The 22728-nt window shown below is 38.9% G+C and overlaps 1 protein-coding gene across 4 annotated transcripts in view; it reads right to left on the reverse strand.

Annotated features, from left to right (window-relative positions):
* The window catches only part of AFAP1 (actin filament associated protein 1), a 222814-nt gene extending 201111 nt beyond the window's left edge, over nucleotides 1–21703 (reverse strand). For 3 of the 4 annotated variants that reach the window (XM_003773408.3, XM_031941769.1, XM_031941768.1), the window contains exon 1: nucleotides 21511–21703. The gene's annotated coding sequence lies outside the window, so the exon portion shown is untranslated. The remainder of the gene's footprint in view (nucleotides 1–21510) is intronic. The other variant, XM_003773407.3, reaches the window with a different exon arrangement.
* Between the last annotated feature and the right edge of the window lie 1025 nt (nucleotides 21704–22728).

Raw genomic sequence — 22728 nt, forward strand, 5'->3', positions numbered from 1 at the left:
TGTTTCATACCCAGCATAATGTCTAATTTACTAAATGCTTTTTCCAATGAAATAAAATACATCAACTAAAAAATCATTGTTCAGAGCTTGTGGTGTTGCAAAACTTAAAATAAAGACAGGGAGATGAATCATTTCCAAAGATTTTCTCCCTATACCCTACATTCATGGGAGCAGCTGGAAAGGAGAGAGCCAGGTTGCAGTTCCCCAGGGAGTACTCAGAAGAGTCAGGAATTAGCTTTTCAGGAGTGTAGCTCTCAGCGGTGTGGGCAAGTATCCATCCTGGGAGTCTATAAAAGCCTGTTTGGGAAATTGGCAGGCTAGCAAAGAGAGTGTGGGTAGATGAGTGTGGAGAGGGAGAGCTTGAGCCCCCAGCAATGCATCTGGGGAGTGAGATAGATTAGTGGTGAATGGATAGTCTCCAACGATGGAGAACTCACCACTTCTTCCTGCAGCAGTCCATTCTAGTGTTAGCTCCAATTATTAGGAAGTGTTTCCTTAACAGAAACAAATCTCCCCAACCCATCACCATCACCATTTCCACCAGCTGGCCCTCCTTCTGCCACCTGGGTCCAAGCAGAAGTAGTCAAACATCCTTCTTCCACAAGAATGATTACAACACTATAGGCCAGAGGTATCAAATATGCTGCCAGAGACCACTGCAAATGAGATTAAAATGCAATTGGGAAATATATAACAAAATAAATAAAGATACAATAAAACACAGATAATGTTACACTTTAAAACTAAATCAATATGCTGCCCATAGAGAACTTTCTATCCTCGGAGCCCTATTTTTATTTGAGCTTAACACCATGACTTTAGACTATAAGTTTCCTTTCCTGTTTATATTGTTTTGTCTTCTCAGCTAGAATATAAAAGTTCTCTGAAGACAAGGCTAGTCTCACACTTCTTTGTATCCCTCATAGCACCTAACATGGTACCTTGTATATAAGAAGATGTAACTTTTCAAAGCAGAAAAGGACTTGAGAGAGAATGTAATTCATATTCTCAAATAGCAGATGTGAAAACTGAGGTTCTGAGAGAAAACAGTCTATAGTTGGGGGAAAAAAACCAGGTCTCTTCACTCTTTGTTCAATGTTCTTTTATTCTCTTCCACATTATGACAGTCAAATTCTGTATTTTGATAGAACTCCCAGACCATTTCATATATAGTGATCATTCTCTGGTCCAAAATGATAATCTTTGCATTGGCAATAGTCACCATTAGATTGTAACCCTGACCCTCAGAAAGTACAAAAGGCCATATATGATCTCTCACTCCTTTTCTTGAACATTGTGGAATGTTATGTGTGCCAGCCATAAGATGTGATAGTCATTGTTGGTAGGTCTTGATGAACTTTTATTCTGTTCCAAGGAGGAAGAGGAAGGTTATATCTGGAAATACTTGAGATGTTAAAAAAAAAAAAAAGCCTAAATATAAATTTATTTTCAACATATTCAAACAGCATAAAAAATTATAAATGTAAATAGATAGCTAGACAGCACAATACATAATAAATACTAAATTTGAAGTCAGGAAGTTCTGAGTTCAGATCCCAACTTGTTAGGTGTGTAACTCTGGGCAAGACACTTAATACCCTTCAGCCTGTTTCATCATCTATGAAACAACAGAACAACGTTGTTATGAAGAAATAACAAATGAAATAACACATATAGCATTTTGCAGTGCATATAAATTCTGGCTATTATTATTAATGATAACAATTGGGAAAAAAATAAACAAAAATAACACATGAAATTGCAAACCAATAGGTGGAAAAACCCAACAGAAGCTAAGGTGAAAAGAGGTTAGATTTGCAATAAAAACTCAAATTGTGACTTACACTACCAATACCTAGATCATGAGCTTGAACAGAATAAAAATTAGCTTGTTTAAATTTACTATCTCCCCTAGCAACTAACAATCCTTACTCTGCAAACATTCATTCACTCAACTCTGACAAATGAATACACTCAGGTAAATGAAAAACATTTTTAACATACAATCTCTAAATAAGTATACAACCTAGAGTCTTTTGGGGTTGAATTGATAATTTAGTGTGTAAGGTGCTTAAATGGGGACATATTCTTCTCTGGCCAGTGAATGAGATCAATGGCCTAATGGAGTTATCATTATATTGAGTTTAGATAATGAACAATGCAAAAGAGTAGTTTTGTAATTTAAGTATGTGCATTGCCAAACCCACACCTACCTGTAGCAACAAGCTTCAAAGCGTCAGGTCCTCCAGAGACTGATTCAAGGAGAAAGAACCCCACAAAAATCATTGCCAAGTAATGTGGGCTCTTAGATTGTCACTAATTTCCTGTGATGACTTACATCATTGTTTTTCCCAAGCTTGTGCTGTACCCTCAGGATAGAATTGGCAGTCACCAAGGACCCTTTGATGGGGGGAAGGGAGAGAACCTTAAACTCTGACACTTGTGTTCTATGATCAGATTATCTTTTCTTAATAGAGGAAAATAATGGAGGAAAATAGCCTCTAAAATATATCTTAGCTTTTTCATGTTATTAAAATTGAAGATAATAAAACTTTTTTTTAATTTAAAAATCGAAAATCTCATTTGCTTTGGGATAATCAGCCTCATTTGTAACTACACAGAAATGGCCTCTAAAATTACAAATTTCTGGATCGCTTTACCAAAAAAATGATGATAAATCCAAAAATGTAGGACTTGCAAGAAAAGGAAACCAGCTGGGCTAAAGGAAATTAGCTAGCCTAATCTGGGCTAACACAAGCTATAAAAAGAAGTAGCACACAAGTATGAGACCAAAATATCATGATTAGGGGCACATGATTTCTGCTAGTAAAAGACACTTTCTAAAAAGTAACTTTTTTGCCTTTTACAAAAGATTCAAAGACATTATTTTAAAAACCAACCTGTTTTTAAATTCTCCTATCTGGTAGGGCATGAGTTATACTATCTACATTCAAGCATGCTATATTTGCCCATAGTAGGCAATTAATCCAGAAGACTTGGTTCAAATCCCATCTCAGATACTAACTGTGTTGATGTAAACTGTCCCCCTGATTTTTGGGGGTGAAAGGTTGGAAAGGCCCTGATGTAAACTGTATCCCCTTTAATCTTTTGGGGAAGGATGGTCATGGATCTCAAACCCTCCCTATCTTTGGGAAGGGTCCCACCCTCCTGTTCACAGAGGAAACTCCCCGAGAAGTAATTTCATTCAATTCAATTCAATTGGAGATCTTGGCCTGGGGCATGGTCAATGTCCTCCAAGAAACTCCATAAAATCGAGCTGTGTGCCCAGACTTTTGCACAAATCCTAACAGGAGAATGTCCTCTAAGAAAGCTGTTTTCTAGTGTAATAAACCCATTCTTGCCACAGACTTTGAGCCTGTACTCATTGGGGTTTGCAAATTCTTTTGCAAAGCCTGCGGACCAACCAGGGGATCCCATTACTGTCAGGGGATCTCTCAACCCTCATTTCTCACACCTCAACAGTGTGACCCTGGGAAAATTACATAAACTCTCAGTGCCTTGGTTTTCTCACTTGGAAAATGGACTCAATGACCTCTCAAGTTCATCCTAAATGAATAATCACAAGAATGTAGAAGGTTTCTAAATTTTAACCACTGAGGGAAAGGAAAGAGGATGATGAATGTGTGTTCAGTCATCTCTGACTCTCCATGACCCAATCTGGGGTTTTCTTGGTGAAGATACTGGAGTGGTTTGCCATTTCCTTCTCTAGCCCATTTTATAGGTAAGGAAACTGAAACAGAAAGAGTTATGTGACTAGCCCAAAATCATACAGCTAGTAAGAGTCTGAGGCCATGTTTGAACTCAGTTCTTCCTGATTCCAGGTCCAGCATTTTATCTCCTGTACTTCTAACTTCCCAATCCTATAAACAGCTGAAGATAGATGGCATATAACCCTTAAGCCTTCCCAATGTTAAACACTCTCAGCTCCTGCAAACTTCACCCGTCATGGCTTTGAGAACCCTCACCATACAGATCATAATGCATCTTGTCAGCTTTTATGAGTCCATAGCCCCAGTCTCCCAGGCCTGCTTCCTGATATACAACTCAGGTATTCACAAGATTAAAAGTGCAACCAGATCTGTTCAGAACTAGAACTATGCTAGGCTAGACTGCTGAAGCTTTCAGGAAGCCTGATGATAATTCCACCTTCCTTATTCTGAGTAGGCTTTCCTGGATAATTTTTAGAGAATTTCCTTCCACCAACCCTTCCATTTTACTCCAGGTTCATGTTCCCTGACCCATCACCCCACCAGCTACGTGACAGCTGCCACAGTAGGCCCTCTGTGTAAAAACCCTATGTAAACTTTGCCCCCCAGAGACAGTATTTAGGGTATAATCCACTGTTTCTCCAGGCCACCAGCCAGCACGATGCCCCATGGGATGGTAAGGACGAAGAAGGCCACATGTGACTCTAGTCCTGTCTGAATTGCTGTTCATCTGTCTAGCCCTCCTGGGCTGAACTTGTGTATAACAATAAACCATTCCAATCCATTTTTATAATGCTGCAAGTCATTCACCAGAACTCCACCCAAAATATGCAGGACACCTGAAAAAGCAATACCCAGAAATGCACAAAATACTATGATTTCTGAGGGCAGAGTACAACTGGATTAGACACTGTCTATATAAAAGCAGCCTAATAGTGAATACTTTCTCTACGTATTTTATTTGAACAACTGACTTGGATGATCTTCGACACTGTACTGGTTAGAAACTTTAGATTCTATCCGGTAGGCAAATAGGGAACCAGTGAAGGAGAAGTATAAGTATCACTATAATAAATTAGGAAAATGAATCTAACAGCCTGCATGGGGTGCCCTGGAGAGGGATGGGTAGGAGACAAGAAGACAATAAGGAGGTCAAGTCCAAGTGAGAAATGAGAAGGTCTATTAGTCAACCACATCATTTCCATTGAAAGAGGACAGAGCTATAAAATTGTGTACAATCTTAAAGTGCTACAGAAATTGGCATTCATATTGTTATGGAGTCCTCACTAACTCAGGCAAAAACTACATGGCAGAGTGGAAAAGCATTAACTCTAGAATCATAAAGCTTTAATTTGTATGAACATGGACAGGTCTCTCAGTTTCCTTTAAGTGGCAAGGGAATAAGGATAATTAAAATATAAAGATAACTCCCAAATGTCATCTTAGACTGTGGGCTAATCTTTTTGGAAATTCTACCTTTTTATCAGAGAAGGTAACCATTAACAGAATCCATTGCTTAAGTTTCTTCTCCTCTTTCCTCTATCACTCAATGATGGAAATAATAAACAATGAAATATTCCAAAGAAGAAAAGCAAAGGAAGGATAATCAAGAAGTGGCCAAGGAAAAAGGGAAAAGAATATCCCACTACTAAGTTGTAAAATACATGCTCCCCAGTCAACAAGAAGAAAGTGGAGTTTTTGTTGGGGCTTTTTAAAATATACATCATCAGATAATCAATCTAAGGATAGAACAAACCTCATTGGACATCAAATCCAATGCCTTCTTATGACTAATAAGGAAATTAAGGTCTGAGGAAATTAAATGATTTGTCTAAGCTCAGATGAGTCATCTTCAGAGTTGGTATTTGCACACAGATCTTCTGAATCCAGAACCAAATTTCTTTCCACTGTACCAAAATAAGAACAAATAAAAAATGCAACTCTTCCATTTTCAAGACATATATCTTTGACCTAGTTTACCTAATGACCCAAATACTTAAGTTTTCACGTGGAAAACATCCAATATGTTTTCATTTCTTTTTAAGTAATATGTAATTTGTCATTTATATTATAGTATTGTAGATCTGGTAAGGACATTTGAGAGCATCTTGTCCCTTTTTACAAAGAAGGAAACTAAGGACTAAGTAGGAAAAGTGACTCTCTCAAAGTCACAGAATGAGTAAAGTCAGAACTAATCACAGATTAATTGCAATTTATCTCACATAAAGTCTCAGGGTTAAAAAGTTATTTAGAAATAATCATGAATCCCATTCCCATACCATTCAGGATAAATGGCCACCCAGACACCTCTTGAAGACTTTCCCAGAAAGGAATCCCACCAATTCAACAGGAAGTCCATTCTAACTTTCTTGTCCAATATCTCTTGTTAGGAAGCATCAAAGAAATTTAGGATGAAAAGATAAACTGAAAAACTGGATAGATACTATATGTGAAATTATTCATTATTTTATCATTCTAGGTAATAGGTTCATTCTATACCTATATATACACACATACATATCTTTTAAAATGACTCTCTATGGCATTATCTTTAATATCCCTAATACAGGGACAAGAAAGACTAAACTCACTGGGTATGTCAGCACCATGGCTAGTGAAAATGTACAATACCATTGTATCCAAAGGGTGGAGATGTGGTCAAACAGATTTTTTTTTTTAACCTGGGAAAAAGTTAAGTGAGTTGCCCTTTAGTCAATTCAATTCATTGGTCTCATTTAAGCCTCCAGGGTACAGCAAGAGCATGGCAGCATTATGTGGGCTCTTTAGAACACAAGGCATTTCTTTATTTCTCCTCCTATAATGACCAGTTAGAAAAGAACCAAGAAAACAGTTGGGTTGTGTCTGTGGCTTCCTCACCTTTCTTGAGAATTAGTGGTTAATTTTCTAGTCCAGATGAATCCATGAAAAAGCCATTATGGCACATTTAAGCTGTTTCTGATAACACAATTAGCTGAAAAACTGCATATTTGAGAACCTAAAAGAACCCTTTCAGCTTTCCTGAAAGACATACCAAACCAATTCAGTAGGGAAACTTAATTTTAATGAGAAGGAAAGAAAAATAGAGGTTTTATTCTACTGGTGAACCTTTTCACTAATCCTCAAAGTTTGTAATAACATCATTCTTTTTTTTTTTTTCATATTTCTATGTAATGAATCATGGATCTGACCTTCCTCCATGAATTCACTGAGCTGTTAAAATAGGAGAATCATACCTTCACCTTGTGAAGATGATGATTTAAATCCAATCCAACTTGTATCAGACATGAATGGAAAGAGGCAGGGTCTCATTTTTGCAATGGGATGCAAATTTGCTTAGGATAGTGCTTAAATTGTAAAATGTTTCTTAAATGGAATACAGTATATAAACTAAAACATCAAAGGATCTAAGACCTACTCAGTGTGGGTATTCCTTTTAGGCTATAAATTTAAATATATTAATGTTTGCCCATCCTAGGCAATCTCTGTCCTATTATAAACTGAGGAATTTACCCAACATTGTAGGAATCTTCCTCTTTTTCTCAAATATCCAGAGCAAAGAATAATTGATTGATATAGCATGGATGTTCCTTGCTATGAATGCTATTTGTGAAATATATATGTGTGTATCTGTCTATATATATATATATATATATATATATATATATATATATATCAAGTGTGAATATGTGTGTATGAGGACAAGGGAATAATAAGATAAGATAAGAAGAAGAAGAAGGGTATATAAATAAAGAGCCCTCAAGGGATAAAATGAGATAAGGAAATACAGTGGCAACAAGAAAGAGAAAGCTAACAGGAAGAATAGCAAAGGAAGGAGGTTAACAGAGTAAGGAAAGAGATTGTGTTCAGGATCTGCATGACTTTCTTGAAATTCCAGTAATAATTCAGAGCTGCTATCATTCCCCCCCAGGGTAGAGAAACAATGAGTTACCCCTATAGTATCATAAGGTACAGTAGGGGCTAGTCTCGTCTCAAAACCACCATACATGCCTTTGGATAGAGCTGAAATCCCATGCATGTTACAGCAGTTTCTGTGGCAGCTGAAGATTTTCAGATAACAGCCCAGCCTTAACCACAATATAGGAGGGAATTTTTTTTTTTTTTAAACTTCCAATAGGTATTTTAAGTGGCTTTGAAGATGAATGTTTGTCAGAATAGTTTATCAAGCAGCCACTGTGTTTATAACACTGAACTAGGTAGGCACTTAGAAAGCCAATGGAATTGTAAGATGCTTCTAAAACAAAAACACATTATATATATACCAAAACACCAATGGATTAGTGATCTTAAAGAGAGAATATAAATAAAGTAGACATAAATAAAAAGACAAGTGTCTATAAATATATTGGAGAGGGAGAAGACCTGGATCTTGCTTCACATACTTTCTAGTTGTGTGACCTTGAGAGTAAGTCACTTAACTTCTCCCTGCATCACCTGTAAAATGAGGAAAATAATAGTGCTTATCTCATACTGGTTATTGTACAGTTCAAATGGAATTAAAGGGTTACAGAATCATAGGTTGGGTTATCAGTTGAAACATTTTGATGGGATGAGGTTATCAGTTGAAACATTTTGATGGATGAGAAAACTAAATCCCAGATTTACCCAAAGTCCCTTCCAATCTAATGTTCCAAATCTGGAATTCTAAATTTAAGGTGACCTACTGGATTTAAAATGCATTCTATGGATGTCCATGTCTTTCTCTGCTAACTCAATATACTGCCCCCAAAATGGAATCCTGGGTGTAGCCTTTCACATAAAACTGATCAATTCAATTTTTATAAGGGGCATCAATGTTATAGTTCAATTAGGAAGATTTCAACTATCTTTGGAATCAGGAAGACTTGGTTCAACTACAGACTGACTTGACTTGATAAATCAGAGAAGCTCATTTTCTGTCAATTCCCCCAGTCAATTCTGTAGTTTGTTCAAAAGTTACTGTTCAAAGAAGAGTGACTACATGGAAATTCAATGAAATAAAAATTCTGGATTTTAAAAAAGTAGAAGAATGCCCACCATATAGGTAAAAAGAATCACACCACAGGAAATTTGCTTAGCAGGTGAAAAAAATGGCAGTAAGAATTTGGAAAAGAATGAAGCTGACAGATTTTCAAAGATGGAGTTCAACAGGCCAGCTCCATCCTAACTATAACAAAGGCCCCTTTCAATTTGCTTAATTAAGGGAGGAAAAAAATTCTAGGAATTAAAAAAATATATATATATTAAACACAGAAGTGTTATTTGATCAGAGTAACATCAAACAAAAATTTGGATTTCCCTCCTCCTGATTATTGGCAATCTCTGTTTTAAGAAGAGGAAGTTTTAATTCTTTAAAATTCTAAGCAGAACATCATTTCAATCTCATGCTATCTGCTTTTAGAAAGGGAAAAGCAATTAACTTTTAAGTAACAGTATCAAATAAAGTTAATAGAAAGCATGTGCAACCATTAAAAGAGCTGCTGACTAGTTGTTTTCTCAAGCAAAAGATGCATTCATTTCTTACACTGGCAATTTAGCTTAAAATAATAGGTCCATTGAGAAGATGTGGCTTCAGGCTTTAAATGACTTAACACTCTAGAAAAGGTTTGAGCAAGAGCTTTCTCAGCTGTATCCTTTTCCAAAAGTAAACTGGTCTATACACATAAAGTGAAGAATTCTCTGATCAATGGTTAGGGAATGCTAACAGTTCTCAGTCTGTCCTTTAAAGCCCTGAACAAATTTTAACCTACCCTCCCTTTCCGGCCTTTCCACATCATTCCCATTTTTGTTGCCTCCATGTATTTGTGAGAATCATCCTTGGTGCCTCCCATACACCATTTCCACCTGATCCTAGTTTTCTTGTTAAACCCAGTTCAGATGTCACTTCTTCACTGTGCTTCCTTGATTCCTCCATCTCATAAAGCAAAGTCTCTCTTTTCAAGTTTGGTTAGATCTGTTGTGCCCACATTTTTTATCTTGCATTATATACTTAGATCTGGGCACATTCTTCCCCGTTAGACTGTAAATTGGCAAAATATATGACAATCTGTCACTAGTACTCATTGCACATGAGTCCTGAAACTGTTTTTTGTTTGGTTTTGGTTTTTTGTCCAGCTCTCTGCTTTTACTGATGTGGTGGTACCTCTAAGGAGGAAATTATTTTCTATCAATGTATATAAGGAACCATTCTACAAGTTCTTGCTTTTAGAAGAGTTGTTAGAGCCACTGAGAGGTCCAACAGCTTCCCCAGGATCACACAAGCCTTGGACTTGAATCCCAAGCCTTACTAACTCCCAAGTCCCATCTCTATCCATTGTACCTCTCCTGAAGTACTTTGAATATCACTGAAGTTAAATAAATATTTGTCAAGCTGAAATGAATTCCATGAATACATTTTTTCCTCTGAGGCAATTCGGGTAAAGTGACTTCCCCAGGATCACACAACTAGGAAGTGTTAAGTGTCTGAGGTCAAATTTGCACTCAGGTCCTCCTGAGTTCAGGGCTGGTACTCTATCCACTGGGCCACCTAGTTGGCTATGAATATATTTCTCAGAGAGGTAATAAAATTAATGCTTTTGTTGGCAAAAGTCTAAAAAGGGAACCCTCCTCCATTAAGTATTTTATAAACCAAGATGGCAGTTTTCCATTCAAATGATTGATCCTTGACACAATCTATCATCTCAAAAAGTTAGCAGGACAACCTATTTCTCAAAGAATGGCTTCAAAGTCATTGAAGCTGTCCTAATATAGGAGCATTTGGTAACTTTCTATTCAGCTAAGTAATCACAACCAGCCACAAATATCAACTTTAAAATCCCCAATGTCCTTCCTTTAAAAATAAAAACTTAGTTATACCTTATATTTTACAATCAGCATAAAGAGAACTGAAATGAAGTCAGGAGACCAAGTTTTATTTCTGACCCCGTAGTAGACTAGAATTAATTCCCAAACAGGAAAAATAACTAAAAGATACCTAAGAAACTAAAAAAAAAAAAAAAAAAAGAATGAGTGGCTCAAGCTAGATAATGCTTCCAGCTCCAACATTTTCTGGCATCCTCCTAAAGACTAGATTATCTGTTTTTTATTTTAATTTTTGATTTTTCATGATTGTATTACAATGATCTTTTCTTTTGTCTTTCTGGGATGGGAAGAGAAAATAAATGCTTGTTAATTGGGAAAATTTTTAATTAAGAATGTTAGAATTAGAATAAACTTTAGAGCTAGATGATCTAGTCTAGCTCTTCATTTTATGGATCAGGAAAGAGGAGTTGGAAAATGAATTGCCCACGGGCTCCTAATAAATGAGAGTGCCATGATTTTCAACTAAAAATTTTAACACCACATACAGTGTCCTTTTTACTACATATAATGTTGCTTCACTGCTATCCCTTTACTAGAGTATAAGTTTCCTGAGGGGAATGATGGTTATTTAATGCACATTTGTCAAACTGAACTTAACTTCTGATACAAGTTAGAGTTCTTCTACATTCTAGGTCTGGATAACTTTGGCCATGCCATTTGCCTTACTGGGGGGGCTTCAGGTTTGATTTCTAAGATTCCTTCTGATCTAATTCCATCTCCCAATCCTACTGACATCAGACTTGACAGTTAAAAATAGAAATATCAAAAAGTATTTTTAGCATAAAGATTCTCCTCAAGTCAATAAATATTTGAAGAGGTTGTTAAAAACTAAACTTAATAATGCCAGATATAGTTTATTTTGAAAAGGCCATCAATAAGAACAGTGGGTTGGGTTTTTATTCTCCCCCCAAATGGCTAAAATGTCACTCATCTATTATATTAAGGGCCATACAACCCTAAATAGAGTTACTAGATAAAGGATAGGTGGCTTATTGGAGGTACCAAAAAAACAAACAAACAACAACAACAAATAACCTGACAGGCTGATCACAGATGGGATTGTAATTCAGGTAGGGTTAATTAAATAATCTCTGGGGCCCTTTGCAAATCTGAGATTCTACAATCCTACTTTTGTTTTTTTCAATAATATTGTATTTTCCCAAATACATGTAAAGATAGTTTTTAACATTAATTTTTGTGAAACTTTGTGTTTTGAATTTTTCTCCTTCCTTCCCTTACCCCCTCTCCAAAACAGCAAGCAAGCTGATATAGATTAAAAAATCTGAAATGGGTTAAAAATAGGTTAAATAGGTTAAAATGCCATCCTTTTAAATATATTTCCATATTTGTCACATTGTGCAAGAAAAATAAGACCAAAATGGAAAACAAAAACAAGAGAAAGGAAACAAACAAACAAAAAGATGAAAATAATAGGCTTTGATCCTCATTCAGTGTCCATAATTCTCTTTCTGGATGTGATGGACATTTTCCATTCCACCTACTTTTAAAATCACTAAATCTGAGTAGGCAGAATCTCATACTTAGACTCTCTCTTTCTCTCTCTCCAGATTTTTCCCTTCTCCCAGGATGCCTTGACACTGGAGAAAACTCTAAATTCTCTTTTCTTAATATGTGACTCCCTCCTGCAGAATAAGACACCCCCCCCCCCCATTCATGCTTCAACTCATCCACGCCTACATATTCCCTCCAGAATCTTCCTCACTTACCAATTTCCCTTATCCTTCCTTTCCCCACTTCCAGTTCCTTTTTATGTGATGTCTGCCCTCACTGGAATGTAAACTACCTAAGGATTGGAAAAATCTTGTATTCGAATCACCAGTACTAAGCAAATTGGCTAGCACCAGATAAATCCATCAGTCTATCTTATCTATTTATCTATTGCATGCCTCCTAAGTAGAGATTACTTGCTTCACCATTACATGAAGAGGAATATCTTCGATAGGAATCTAACCAGAGATCTTTCAATCTGCTTGAAAGCCCTTAAGGGATAGCCACTCTCTCCAGAGACAGCCTATCCTATTTCTGGTGATTGCTAATTGTCTGAACAATTTTCACAGCATATTCAGAGCCTCTCAGAAGTCATCTAGCTCAACTAACAGCTGAGCAAGAAAGAATCATCTCTACGGGGAGATTTTTCCTTGCAACAAAGTAAAATTTGCTACCCTATAACATTCACCTCTGTTCTTATTTCTGTTCTAGTAGTACCCACTGTTAAAGCAAAAAGCATTCCTTCAAGTCAAAGCAAGACATCAGAATGCTGGCCACAGTATCTGGACCTCTGGACCAGGTCCCCAAAGAGGAAACTGATGAAAGAAAGAGTTCTGGGTGCGCACCCTCAGTGAGGTCAGAAACAAGGGAAGGGCCCCTTATATATGAATATACATATAAAGGTACTTTTTGTGCTAAGAAAAGGTTTAAGTAAAGAGGATGCTTATCACCTACTGGGCAAATTGTGGGACAAGAATGCAATAGAGAAGAAAGAATTAATATGAAGTGTTTCTTTTCTTTTTTTTTAATTTGAGAAGACATAAAAACTGATATAGATCAAGCAAAACCAGGAGAATAATTTATACAATGGCTAGGATAATATAAATAACATTGAAAAATAGTGGGAAATCTGATCAACGCAGCTACCAATTCCAAGATCAGATGGAAAAGGAGACAGATCATTTTTCATCAGAGAAGTGGGAAAGGGAAAGGAGAGCATTAAAAGTGCAAAGTGGGTAAGGAGTTCATGAGGCAGAATGAGGAATACATGCCAAATGGGTTTTGCTTTCCTTAAATGTACATCTTTTTAGTTGCAAAGAAGGGTTTGGTGGACATGAGGAAGTGACTGAAATGACTACAATTATTTAAAAGGGCTACTTCAATTAAAAAAATAAATTCTAACTTTTTTTTTGGGGGGGGGGGGGAACCTAGATTTAAATAATGGCTCTGCCTCTTATATAGCCTTGGGAAGATCCCTTTTCCACCCCCAACCCCCTTAAGCCTGTTTCCTTCTCTGCAAAATGAGAGGGCTGGTCTATATAACTTTGAGATTCCTTTGAATCTAGACCTGTGACCCTATGATTTTTAATCACCTTTAAATAGTATGACCTAACATTAAATCAGGAAATAATGAAGTACCAGAATGGATAAATTTTATTCTAAATTTTCTGCCCTAGACACAATCTGGACAATTATAAAGCATCCTTTCCTGTAATGTGAAGGAGATATCTTATAGACAAAGTGGGAGATCTACAAAGCACCTCCTCCCACCAAAATCCCCCTTCCATGGGGCCCCACCTCCACACTTCCTTTTCAAATGTGGTACAGCTGAAAAATCAAAGGAACTCTATCTCCCCAACAGTAAAGGATTCTCTCCCAGAGCCATTTCAAGGGACAATTTTATAAAACCATAATGGTACCTTTACATATCCAACTGGATTTCCAACATGTAATACAGCTCCCTATACAACACAGTCCACCCCTGTGAGAATCTCAGAAATGCACAGACAGCTATTGGCAAAGCTCTCTCACTAAGATTTATGGAACATGGTTACAGTGGTATGGTAGAAAAAAGCACCTGGCTTCCACTCAAAAAACTGAGCAGTATATTAGAAAGAACTCTAGATTTAAAGACAGAAGACCTAGTTCAAATCCTAATTCTGCTTATTATCTGCATTACTTTCCCATTTTTGCCTCTTTTTTTTTTTTTATCTCTAATGCTTAACACAGTGCTTGGCACATAAAAATAACAATGCATGCTTGTTGACTGACAGGACCGTTAAAATAAAGGGATTAGACTTTAAATGATCTTGTGTGTATCTTTCCAGCTCCAACACTCATTATCTGTAATCCAACCTGCAGAGATTTAACTCAGAATCAAAATTCAGAAGCATTATTCACTATTATGTACCTGAATTAGGGGCTTTTCACTCATGAATTTTTAATCCTTATTGCCACTAAAATAGTTAACAATAACAGGAAAAAAAGAAACACTCTTTCTTATACATAGTATGGTTGGTTTTAAGAAAATTCATATCATGCGATTAATAGCCCTCCCCCCAAAAAAGAGATATTTCACAATAATATCATTTATACATTTCGACTCAATCACACAAAGCCTATTGTATAATATTACTTACCACATTGCCTGGGAGGGAAAATCTGATGGCTGGTCTGAACTAGCTTTTGGGTTTCAAGGGAATTAAGTACCCTGGAAATGGGTGCCTTTACTCAGACTATGAGCCTATCTTCTTACTTTAAGTGCACAAATTTTATTTTATTCTTATGAAGCTAACAGTACCAAGTAACAACTTTTTCCCAAACTGATATGCTTCTATGCGTCTAAAAATAAAAGGGTTATACTTCTTTGATAGACAGATATATATTAAAGTATAGATTAGAAAAACCAAAGAGAGGAAAGGTATACTTCTAGTATAAATGAATATTCATTACAAATTATCTGGTTTTCATTTACATTACATTTCATTTACATCCAATCAGAAACAAACCCTCTATAAACAGGGTACCTCCAAAAGCACTTCCCAAAATTCCATTAGCTTGCAAAATTCTCAAAGTAGTGTATTTTAGAGCCTGGGACAAGATCAGGCTCATCACTGGCAGCACTCAAGTGACCCTAGGGAGACCCATGGAACACCTTTGACTAAAAGATCTGGGCCAAAATCCTATTTGGAGAAAAAGCTGCCTCATTTGATAAAATACAGCCTTGCTTGGTGAAGTTCATGCTGGGCAAAAAACAGGACCTCCTATGATCCCCTACCTGCCCTAGGATACAGATCCAAGTAGTCACCCATGTTTAAAATTAACCTACTCCTTAGAAATAAGAAGTTGGAGAAATGTTAACTGAGTGCCTAAATCTAAGTGATAAATCTAAAGTTAGTGCCAAGATCTAATTTATAATCAGCTAATTTAAATCATAAAAGAGACTTCTACATCAACCTAGGCTAATCTTTCGAAATTGATTTTAGAAATTTAAGTTCTAGTCCTTACTCTACTAATAATTGTGATTTTTTTTTAATACTTTCCCATCTTTAAATTTCAAATTTCCTAATGCTGAGTATGAATTTCCCCTGGCCCCTATTTTGCACTCCCGTTTTTCTAATGATTTAAGATTAAATGTTGTTCTTCAGTCATGACCCCCACGGACCATAGAATGTCATTACTGTCCATGAGGTTTTCTTGGCAAGGATACTGTAAGGATGTGTCATTTCCTTCTCCAGTGGATTAAGGCAGTATTTAAATGACTTGTCCAGGGTCACACAGCTAGTAAGATTCTGAGGCTGGATTTCAGGTTTGCTGATTCTAGATCCAGTACTCTATCCACTGGGCCAGCAGCTGCCACTAAGACTAAAAAATGCTATCTTAGAGAAGTGTGCCAGGGATGTATGCTTAACTCAATCAACAAGAATTTATTAAGCACCTACTATATACTAGGAACTATGCTACACATTCTATGAAAAGAAAAAAAAATAATTTCTTCCCTCAAAGAGTTTCTATTGTCTCAAAGGAAGCAACATGTACATATTATATATAAATGCAAAATAAATAAGTGTATAGAGGGAGAAGAATCAGGAAATACTTCATGTAAAATGTGACACAATTCTGGGCTGTTGCCCATTTTATGTCAAGCCCATGGATAAGAATTTGGACTATCTGCTTTTCAAATTTGCATTTAACTTAGAGGTAGATGGACAATGATCACTGGCGGACAGAATCAGGATCCAAAAAATTCTTGCCAAGTCAGAACACTGACTTTAAGAAGCCAATAAGATAAAATTTTAGAGGTACCAAGATATAAAGTCTTGCACTTAGATTTTTTTTACAAATTAATCTTTCTGAAAAATGACTAGGGCTTCTAGAAACCTGAAACCTCAATACAAATCCAAAATATTCTACAGCAGCCAAATAAACAAATTCAAAGGCTGTATAGTAACATAGGAATAGATTCTAGTTTTAAAGAAGTAACAGACAGCCCCTTTATAACACTACCCCTGAAAACATCATGATTACAGTATTGTGTTAAATTCTAAGTGCCTCATTTTAGGAAGAACATTGATAATCTGGAGAAAGTCTAAAGAAAGGCAACCATAATACTGAACTTGGGCTGTTTATTCCAGTGAGAAAAAAAACTGAAGAGACATGAGAGTTGTTTTCACATAAAGGATTGTCATAAACAACAAGGATTCAGCTTCTTACAGCTGGTCTCAAAGAATCTCAAGTTACAGAAAATTACCAAAAAAAAATTTTTTAAGCTTGATGTAAAGATAAAACATGTATTAACTTGGAACTATCCCATAGGATAATAGATAGCCTCAGTTGATAACTGGTTCCCCCTCAATGGAAGTTTTCCAAAAAAAAGAAAAAAAAAAAAAAGACTGGATGTTCAGATCATTTATTTTTATTTTTTGGTTAGGCAATTGGGGTTAAATGACTGCCCTATGATCATATAAACTAGTAACTGTTAAGTGTCTGAGGCCGATTTGAACTTAATATTTAACAAAGTTAAATTGAAAAGCTTAAGTCCAAACTTTTATCCATGTCCTTGACATAAAATGGGCAACAGCCTAGAATTGTATCACATTTTACATGAAGTTTTTTCCTGATTCTTCTCCTTCAATAGTCTTATATTTATATATTATGCATAAAATGCACATGTTGCAGATACTCTATCTACTGTGCCATCTAGCTAGCCCTCTGGTCAGAATTTGTAAGGGAAATCCCTTCTCAAGATTAAAGTAGTTGCCTCTGGAGTTTTGAGATGAAGACATTCCTTTTAGAAACAGTTAGATATTTATCTTCGTAAAGGGTAGGGAATTTAAGCAGAAAGAAGCCCAGTTCTGAGTTTAAAGTTTAAATCTATCTCTACAACCTGTGTGACATTGGCCAAATCAATCACCTTCTCAGGGATTCAGTTTTCTCCTTTAAAAAAAATGTGAAGCTTATATTTATAAAGGGATTGATCCATGAAAATTATCACATAAAACTGACCAAATTTACAGTGGAGAAAATGGAGAACCAAGAAAAGCAAATATCTCAGGGATTCAGTTTCCTCCTTTGAAAAATATTGAGGTTATATTTACAAAAGGATTGGTTGATCAATGAAAAATATTACAGGAAAATGACTATATTTTAAAGAAGAAAAAACGAAGGATCAAGAAAGGGAATTAACTTTCCTAAAGGCACATAAATAGTACAATGAGCGACAAATGTCAGATTAGAAATTAGGTCCTGTGTTATGACCAGGCTGTCTAGGTGGTCTCCAAGGCTATAGATACAGCCCTAGATTTTGACAAGTATATAAACTATACTTTCTGTGATTAGCCTATCCAAATATTCCTTTATTCTTAGTCCTGGCCCACAGCTTATATTTACATGTTAAATAGTCTTGAATTTCTTCATATGGTTTGTACAACTGATTCAACTAGAGAAATCCATCCATTGTTTCTCCTCCTCCCCCCATTAGCATTCCTTTCATGTAAGGACCCTGTTTTCTACTTCCTTTGTTCTCCCTCCTCTCACCTCTCCCTCCTTCCAATCTCCCAGCACCTAGTCTTGAGCTGTACACACAGTTAACACCCAATAACTGTTTCTCCAGTTAAGTCAGTATTAAAATTATTCTCAATTATCTATTTCTAACTTGAACCTCTAGCTGAAATTTTCCTATTTCTAATTGCCTATTGGTTATCTGCAACTGGCCTTCTTACCAGAACCTTAAACTCACCATGTCCAAAAATCAGAACTCATTCTTGCACTCTAAACTGGCTTCCCTCATTTCTGTTACTGGAACCTCTATTCCCCCAGTCACCTAGACTTTGAAACCTGAATCTTTCTTTTCGGTCTTCCTTGTCTGCCTCCCCACACTGTCACCAAATCCTACAAACTCCACTCAGAAAACATCTTACATCTGTATTACTATCCATCTCCTTGAACCACCCTGCCAGTCCAAAACCTCACTAATTATTGGGTGGAAAAGTCCAAGTGATATGCTGCCTCTACTCTCTTCTCCAATCCAATCCCACCTACTACACAGTCAGATCAGTGTCTCTAAAGTACAGATCTGACATGACTTCACTGATCAAACATTCACAGGCTTGCCACAGCCCACCAAATTAAAGTCCAAATTCCTTAGCCTGATATTCACATTTATGTAGTACAATCTGCCTTCAATCTACCTTTCCAGTATACTTTTTCACTATTCAAAATCAGATCGAAGGACTAATGTGTAATAATAGAGACTTGGTGTTTAACTCCAGTCTCTAACATGTAGCTGTGTGACCCCTGCACATTACTCAACCTCTCAGTTCCCTTTGGCAACGCTCTAAGACTCCAAACTGCATCTGCATTCCTTAACAAGAGATTCTCTACACCCAGGTCTGCAAAAATAAACTCGCATCATTTGCTCCAACTAACTATGCTCCAACCAAACTGGCCTACTTTACCCCCCAAAATCCGGTAGTCACCTTGCCACCCCGCTAAACTTGCTCTCATTGTCTACAGTCCAGCTTCTTAAATTATCGCTGGAGACCCCTAAGGAATCTGGGGGAGAGGTCGAGAAACTATGATTTAATATCACTAAATGCTTGATTTATACATCTATTTTATTTATATACCTATAAGTCCCAGATCGTGTAAAAACTTCTCAGGCAAAAAGGGGTCAAGAGTAGAAAAAATTTAAGAAGCTGTTCAAAAGTAAATAGAATCTTCTCCTCCCACATCCTCAGTCTCCACCTAATGTAAAGGAGATCACCAAGCCCATCTCAACAAAACCAGATTTTCAACCTCCTTAGGAAAGGAAAAGTGTGTCTCTTCTTATCTATGAACATTCTACACAGACAGTAGGTCTTATCTTTTCTCCCTCTCTCTCTTCCCCTCCCCTCCCCCTTTAGGGCGATTGTAAGCTTGCGCAAGGCAGGAACTGAGCTTTATCTTTATAGCTCCCGCAGCATCTGGAAAACTAGGTTAGGCACTTTAAATTCTTAATATATGCCAATCTTCCTTCCACCCAGCCCTCATCCCCAATCTTTGTCCAATGAAATCTCAGCCTTTCTTTCAAGGCCCACCCTCCAAAACAACCACCTTTCCCAGAAGCTTTCCAAAATAGTCGCCCCCCAGCTATTACAAGTGCTCTCTTCGGAATCTCTCAGTGCTCCCGGCCGTCCTAATCTGGTTTATAATCCAATGATTCCCAGACTAGTTTTCCTTATTAGACTATAAACACCCGGAGAGCACAAACCCGGTCAGTTATAGAAGAAGGAAGCCTGGAGATCATTCAACACAAAAGCCATGTTAAACTCGAAGAAGCTGGGTCCGAAAGGAAATAGCTCATCCAGTGATAAAGTATTAAGTAGTGGAGCTAAAATTCAAACCCAAGCTTTCTGACTCATCTTTCCATCCCCTGTCCCACTTCCAGCTCCAAACGCTACCTCCCACAGTGTTTAACAGTGGCTTTAGCATATTTCATTTGTTTAAAAAAGCTGATTGAATGAATGACTCCTGATGAACTGTCAATTCCTCAAAGATCTCAAAAGTGTACAAAACGGGACCGCCTATCAGGTGCCGTTGGGTTCTCCTGCCAACCCCTCCGAGTTCAGTAAATTCAGCTTGCATCGCTCCGGCTGCCTTAGGCTTGAGGCTCAAACAAATACAATATATAGTTTCCAAAAGCCCGACTGGTTAGAAAGTTTCAGTTTCCACTAGGGTCGGGGAGGAGGGAAATGGCCTTTCAAAATTAAAAGTGGATACGGGTTGGGGCGGGTTATCTTCCCCACCCCCTTTAAATCTAACGGAAGAAATCAAAATACGTCGAAGCCAAGGGGCTCTAGCCCTACCAATAGCGCTCGGCTCTCCAGTCCCAAGCTCGGCATTAAACAGGAAATGTACTAAGCCAGGGGGGCTGTCTTCGGGAACAGAGCGGAGAGGAACGGTGCAGGTCCGCTCGCTGCTTTCGCCCTGCCAGCCGGCTCTCAGTTCAGACCCCAGGAAAGGAACAAGCAAACCTTTTGAGTTCAATCCCCCTAGCGCAGCAGAGGAATAAACTGAGGTTCCTAGTGAGGGGAGGGGGAAGAACTTGCCCAAGATCGAGAACTATGAATGGTACAGACTCACTGGAGCCCTCATCTCCAGCTTCCCCGGCCGGCGCTCGCTCTCCGTGGTAGGGACCACAGGCAGAGCACCTATGGGCAGAAGACAAGCGGCCTTTACTGAGGGAGGTCCAACCCCCTCCTAGGGCCAGCGGGTCGGCGAAGTCCACCTTCCCCGCCCCCAACACACACGCGCGCGCGCGCACACACACACACATACACACGTTGACATAGACGCACACGCATGCACTCCACCATGAGGGCAGAAACTGCCCATCCGTTGCTTGACGGATAGTCATGTCATCTTCCCAGATTTTTCCATGTGCAGCTTCGGGACACTGGAGAGGGCTGGAAGATGCCCGGGGAGGGGGCGTCAGTGGAGAGAGAAAGAAAGACCTTTTTAAACGCCCTTCTTCCTCCTTTGTTTTCCGGTTGTCCGGTTTACCGGGAACTTCCAGTTAATGACACTTTGCTGGAGGCCCTAAGGCAAACCCGGCTCTCAGGAGCAAGTTCCTTTTTTCCTTCTTTTTTTTTTTTTTGCTATTAAAAAAAAAAAGGTAACCCCGGGTCTCTCTGGAGCCAGCTCCCCAGATCGCGCCCCGGAGCGCGCGCGCACACCGTACAACGCATATGCACACGCACCCACATCCATCCACATCCACACACCCTGTCCCGGTTAAGGCAGTTCGAGTCCGAGGAGCGGGGTGTTTCCCAGCGGGAGCCGTCAGGATAGGGACCAGAGGCGAACCCGGTGGAGTGAACCCGCCCGACTGGGAGGCAGGCTGTACTGGGCAGGAGAGGGAGCACAGAGCGCTTACCTCAGCAGCCCCGCGCCCTTTCCGCAGGTAGCGAGCGGAGCCTCAGCGATTCCGATTTCCTAGGACCCAGCCGCCGCAACAATGGGGAGGAGGGAAGGGGAGGGGAGGGGGCGGGAGTGCCGGGAGCCTCTGGGCTGGCCAGGCCTCAGAGGAGGAGGAGAGAGAAAGGAGAAGGAGGAGCTGGCGGCTGCCGGGGCGGGAGGGGTGGGATGGGGGGATGTTTGAGAGAGGGATAGGAGTGGGAAGGCAGGGCAGAAAGCAGGAGGAGGGGGAGGTGGGAGATGGAGAGCAAAGGAAAGGAGGTGGGGGCGAGAAAGAGAGGAAAGGAAAGGGTGGGGGAGGGGGAAAGTGAAGAAGGGAAGGATGGGAGAGAGAAAAGGAGAAGGAGGAGGGGAAGGAGGAAGGGGGCGGAAGAGAAAAAAGAGGAGGAGAAAAAGGAAAGGGGGAAGAGGGAGGGAAAGGAGAGGAAAAGGAAATCTGCGCAGGCGCGTTCTATCCGCAGCTTTCTCTTGCGGGGGCCCCCCAGCTCCGGCCCCCTAATGGATCGTTTGCGGCGCTGCGGGTCCGGTCGAATAAGGACAGCCCAGAGGACCAATGGGACCCTCGACGGTGGGCACTACTTAGGAGAAGTTGGGGAGGGGCCAAGGTGGAACAAAGGAGGACTGTCCCGGGATGGACAGGTTAACTCTCCTCCTTATCTCCCAACACACCCACACATGCACGCTACCTCAACTTCCAGGGGGCAGCCAGCCAACTGTTCGGCCGCCCAGCCCACAGATCCCCAGGAAAAGCTTCCAGCCAAGGTTCTGACTCTTAGCTCTTCAGCTGTGCCCCAGGGGCAGAAGTCAGTACCCGAGCCCTCGGAGGAAGAGGGAGTTCATGGTGATGGCTCTGGCTGGAGTTAACCTCCGGGAATGAACGGAAAGCGGCTTTGCCCGCTGCTGGGTAGCGTCATGTTTCTCAGAATCGTGGAAATTTTTAGAGCTCATCTTAGTCCAACTCTTTCACAGATAGAAAAACTATGGGTTTAGAAAGGTAGTAAAATGACTTAATTAAGATCATCTAGCAAGTTAATGGAAGATCTAGGATTCGATCCCCAGCTTTACAGCTAGAAGGAATTTTAGAAGTCTGCTTCATAGCATCCTAGTTTTAAAGTTAAGGAAACCGGGGACCTAAAGAAAAAAAAAAAAAAGTGATTATACAGCTGGTAAATGTCTT

The sequence above is a fragment of the Sarcophilus harrisii genome, chromosome 6, assembly GCF_902635505.1.
Source record: "Sarcophilus harrisii chromosome 6, mSarHar1.11, whole genome shotgun sequence".
Lineage (NCBI taxonomy): Eukaryota > Metazoa > Chordata > Mammalia > Dasyuromorphia > Dasyuridae > Sarcophilus > Sarcophilus harrisii.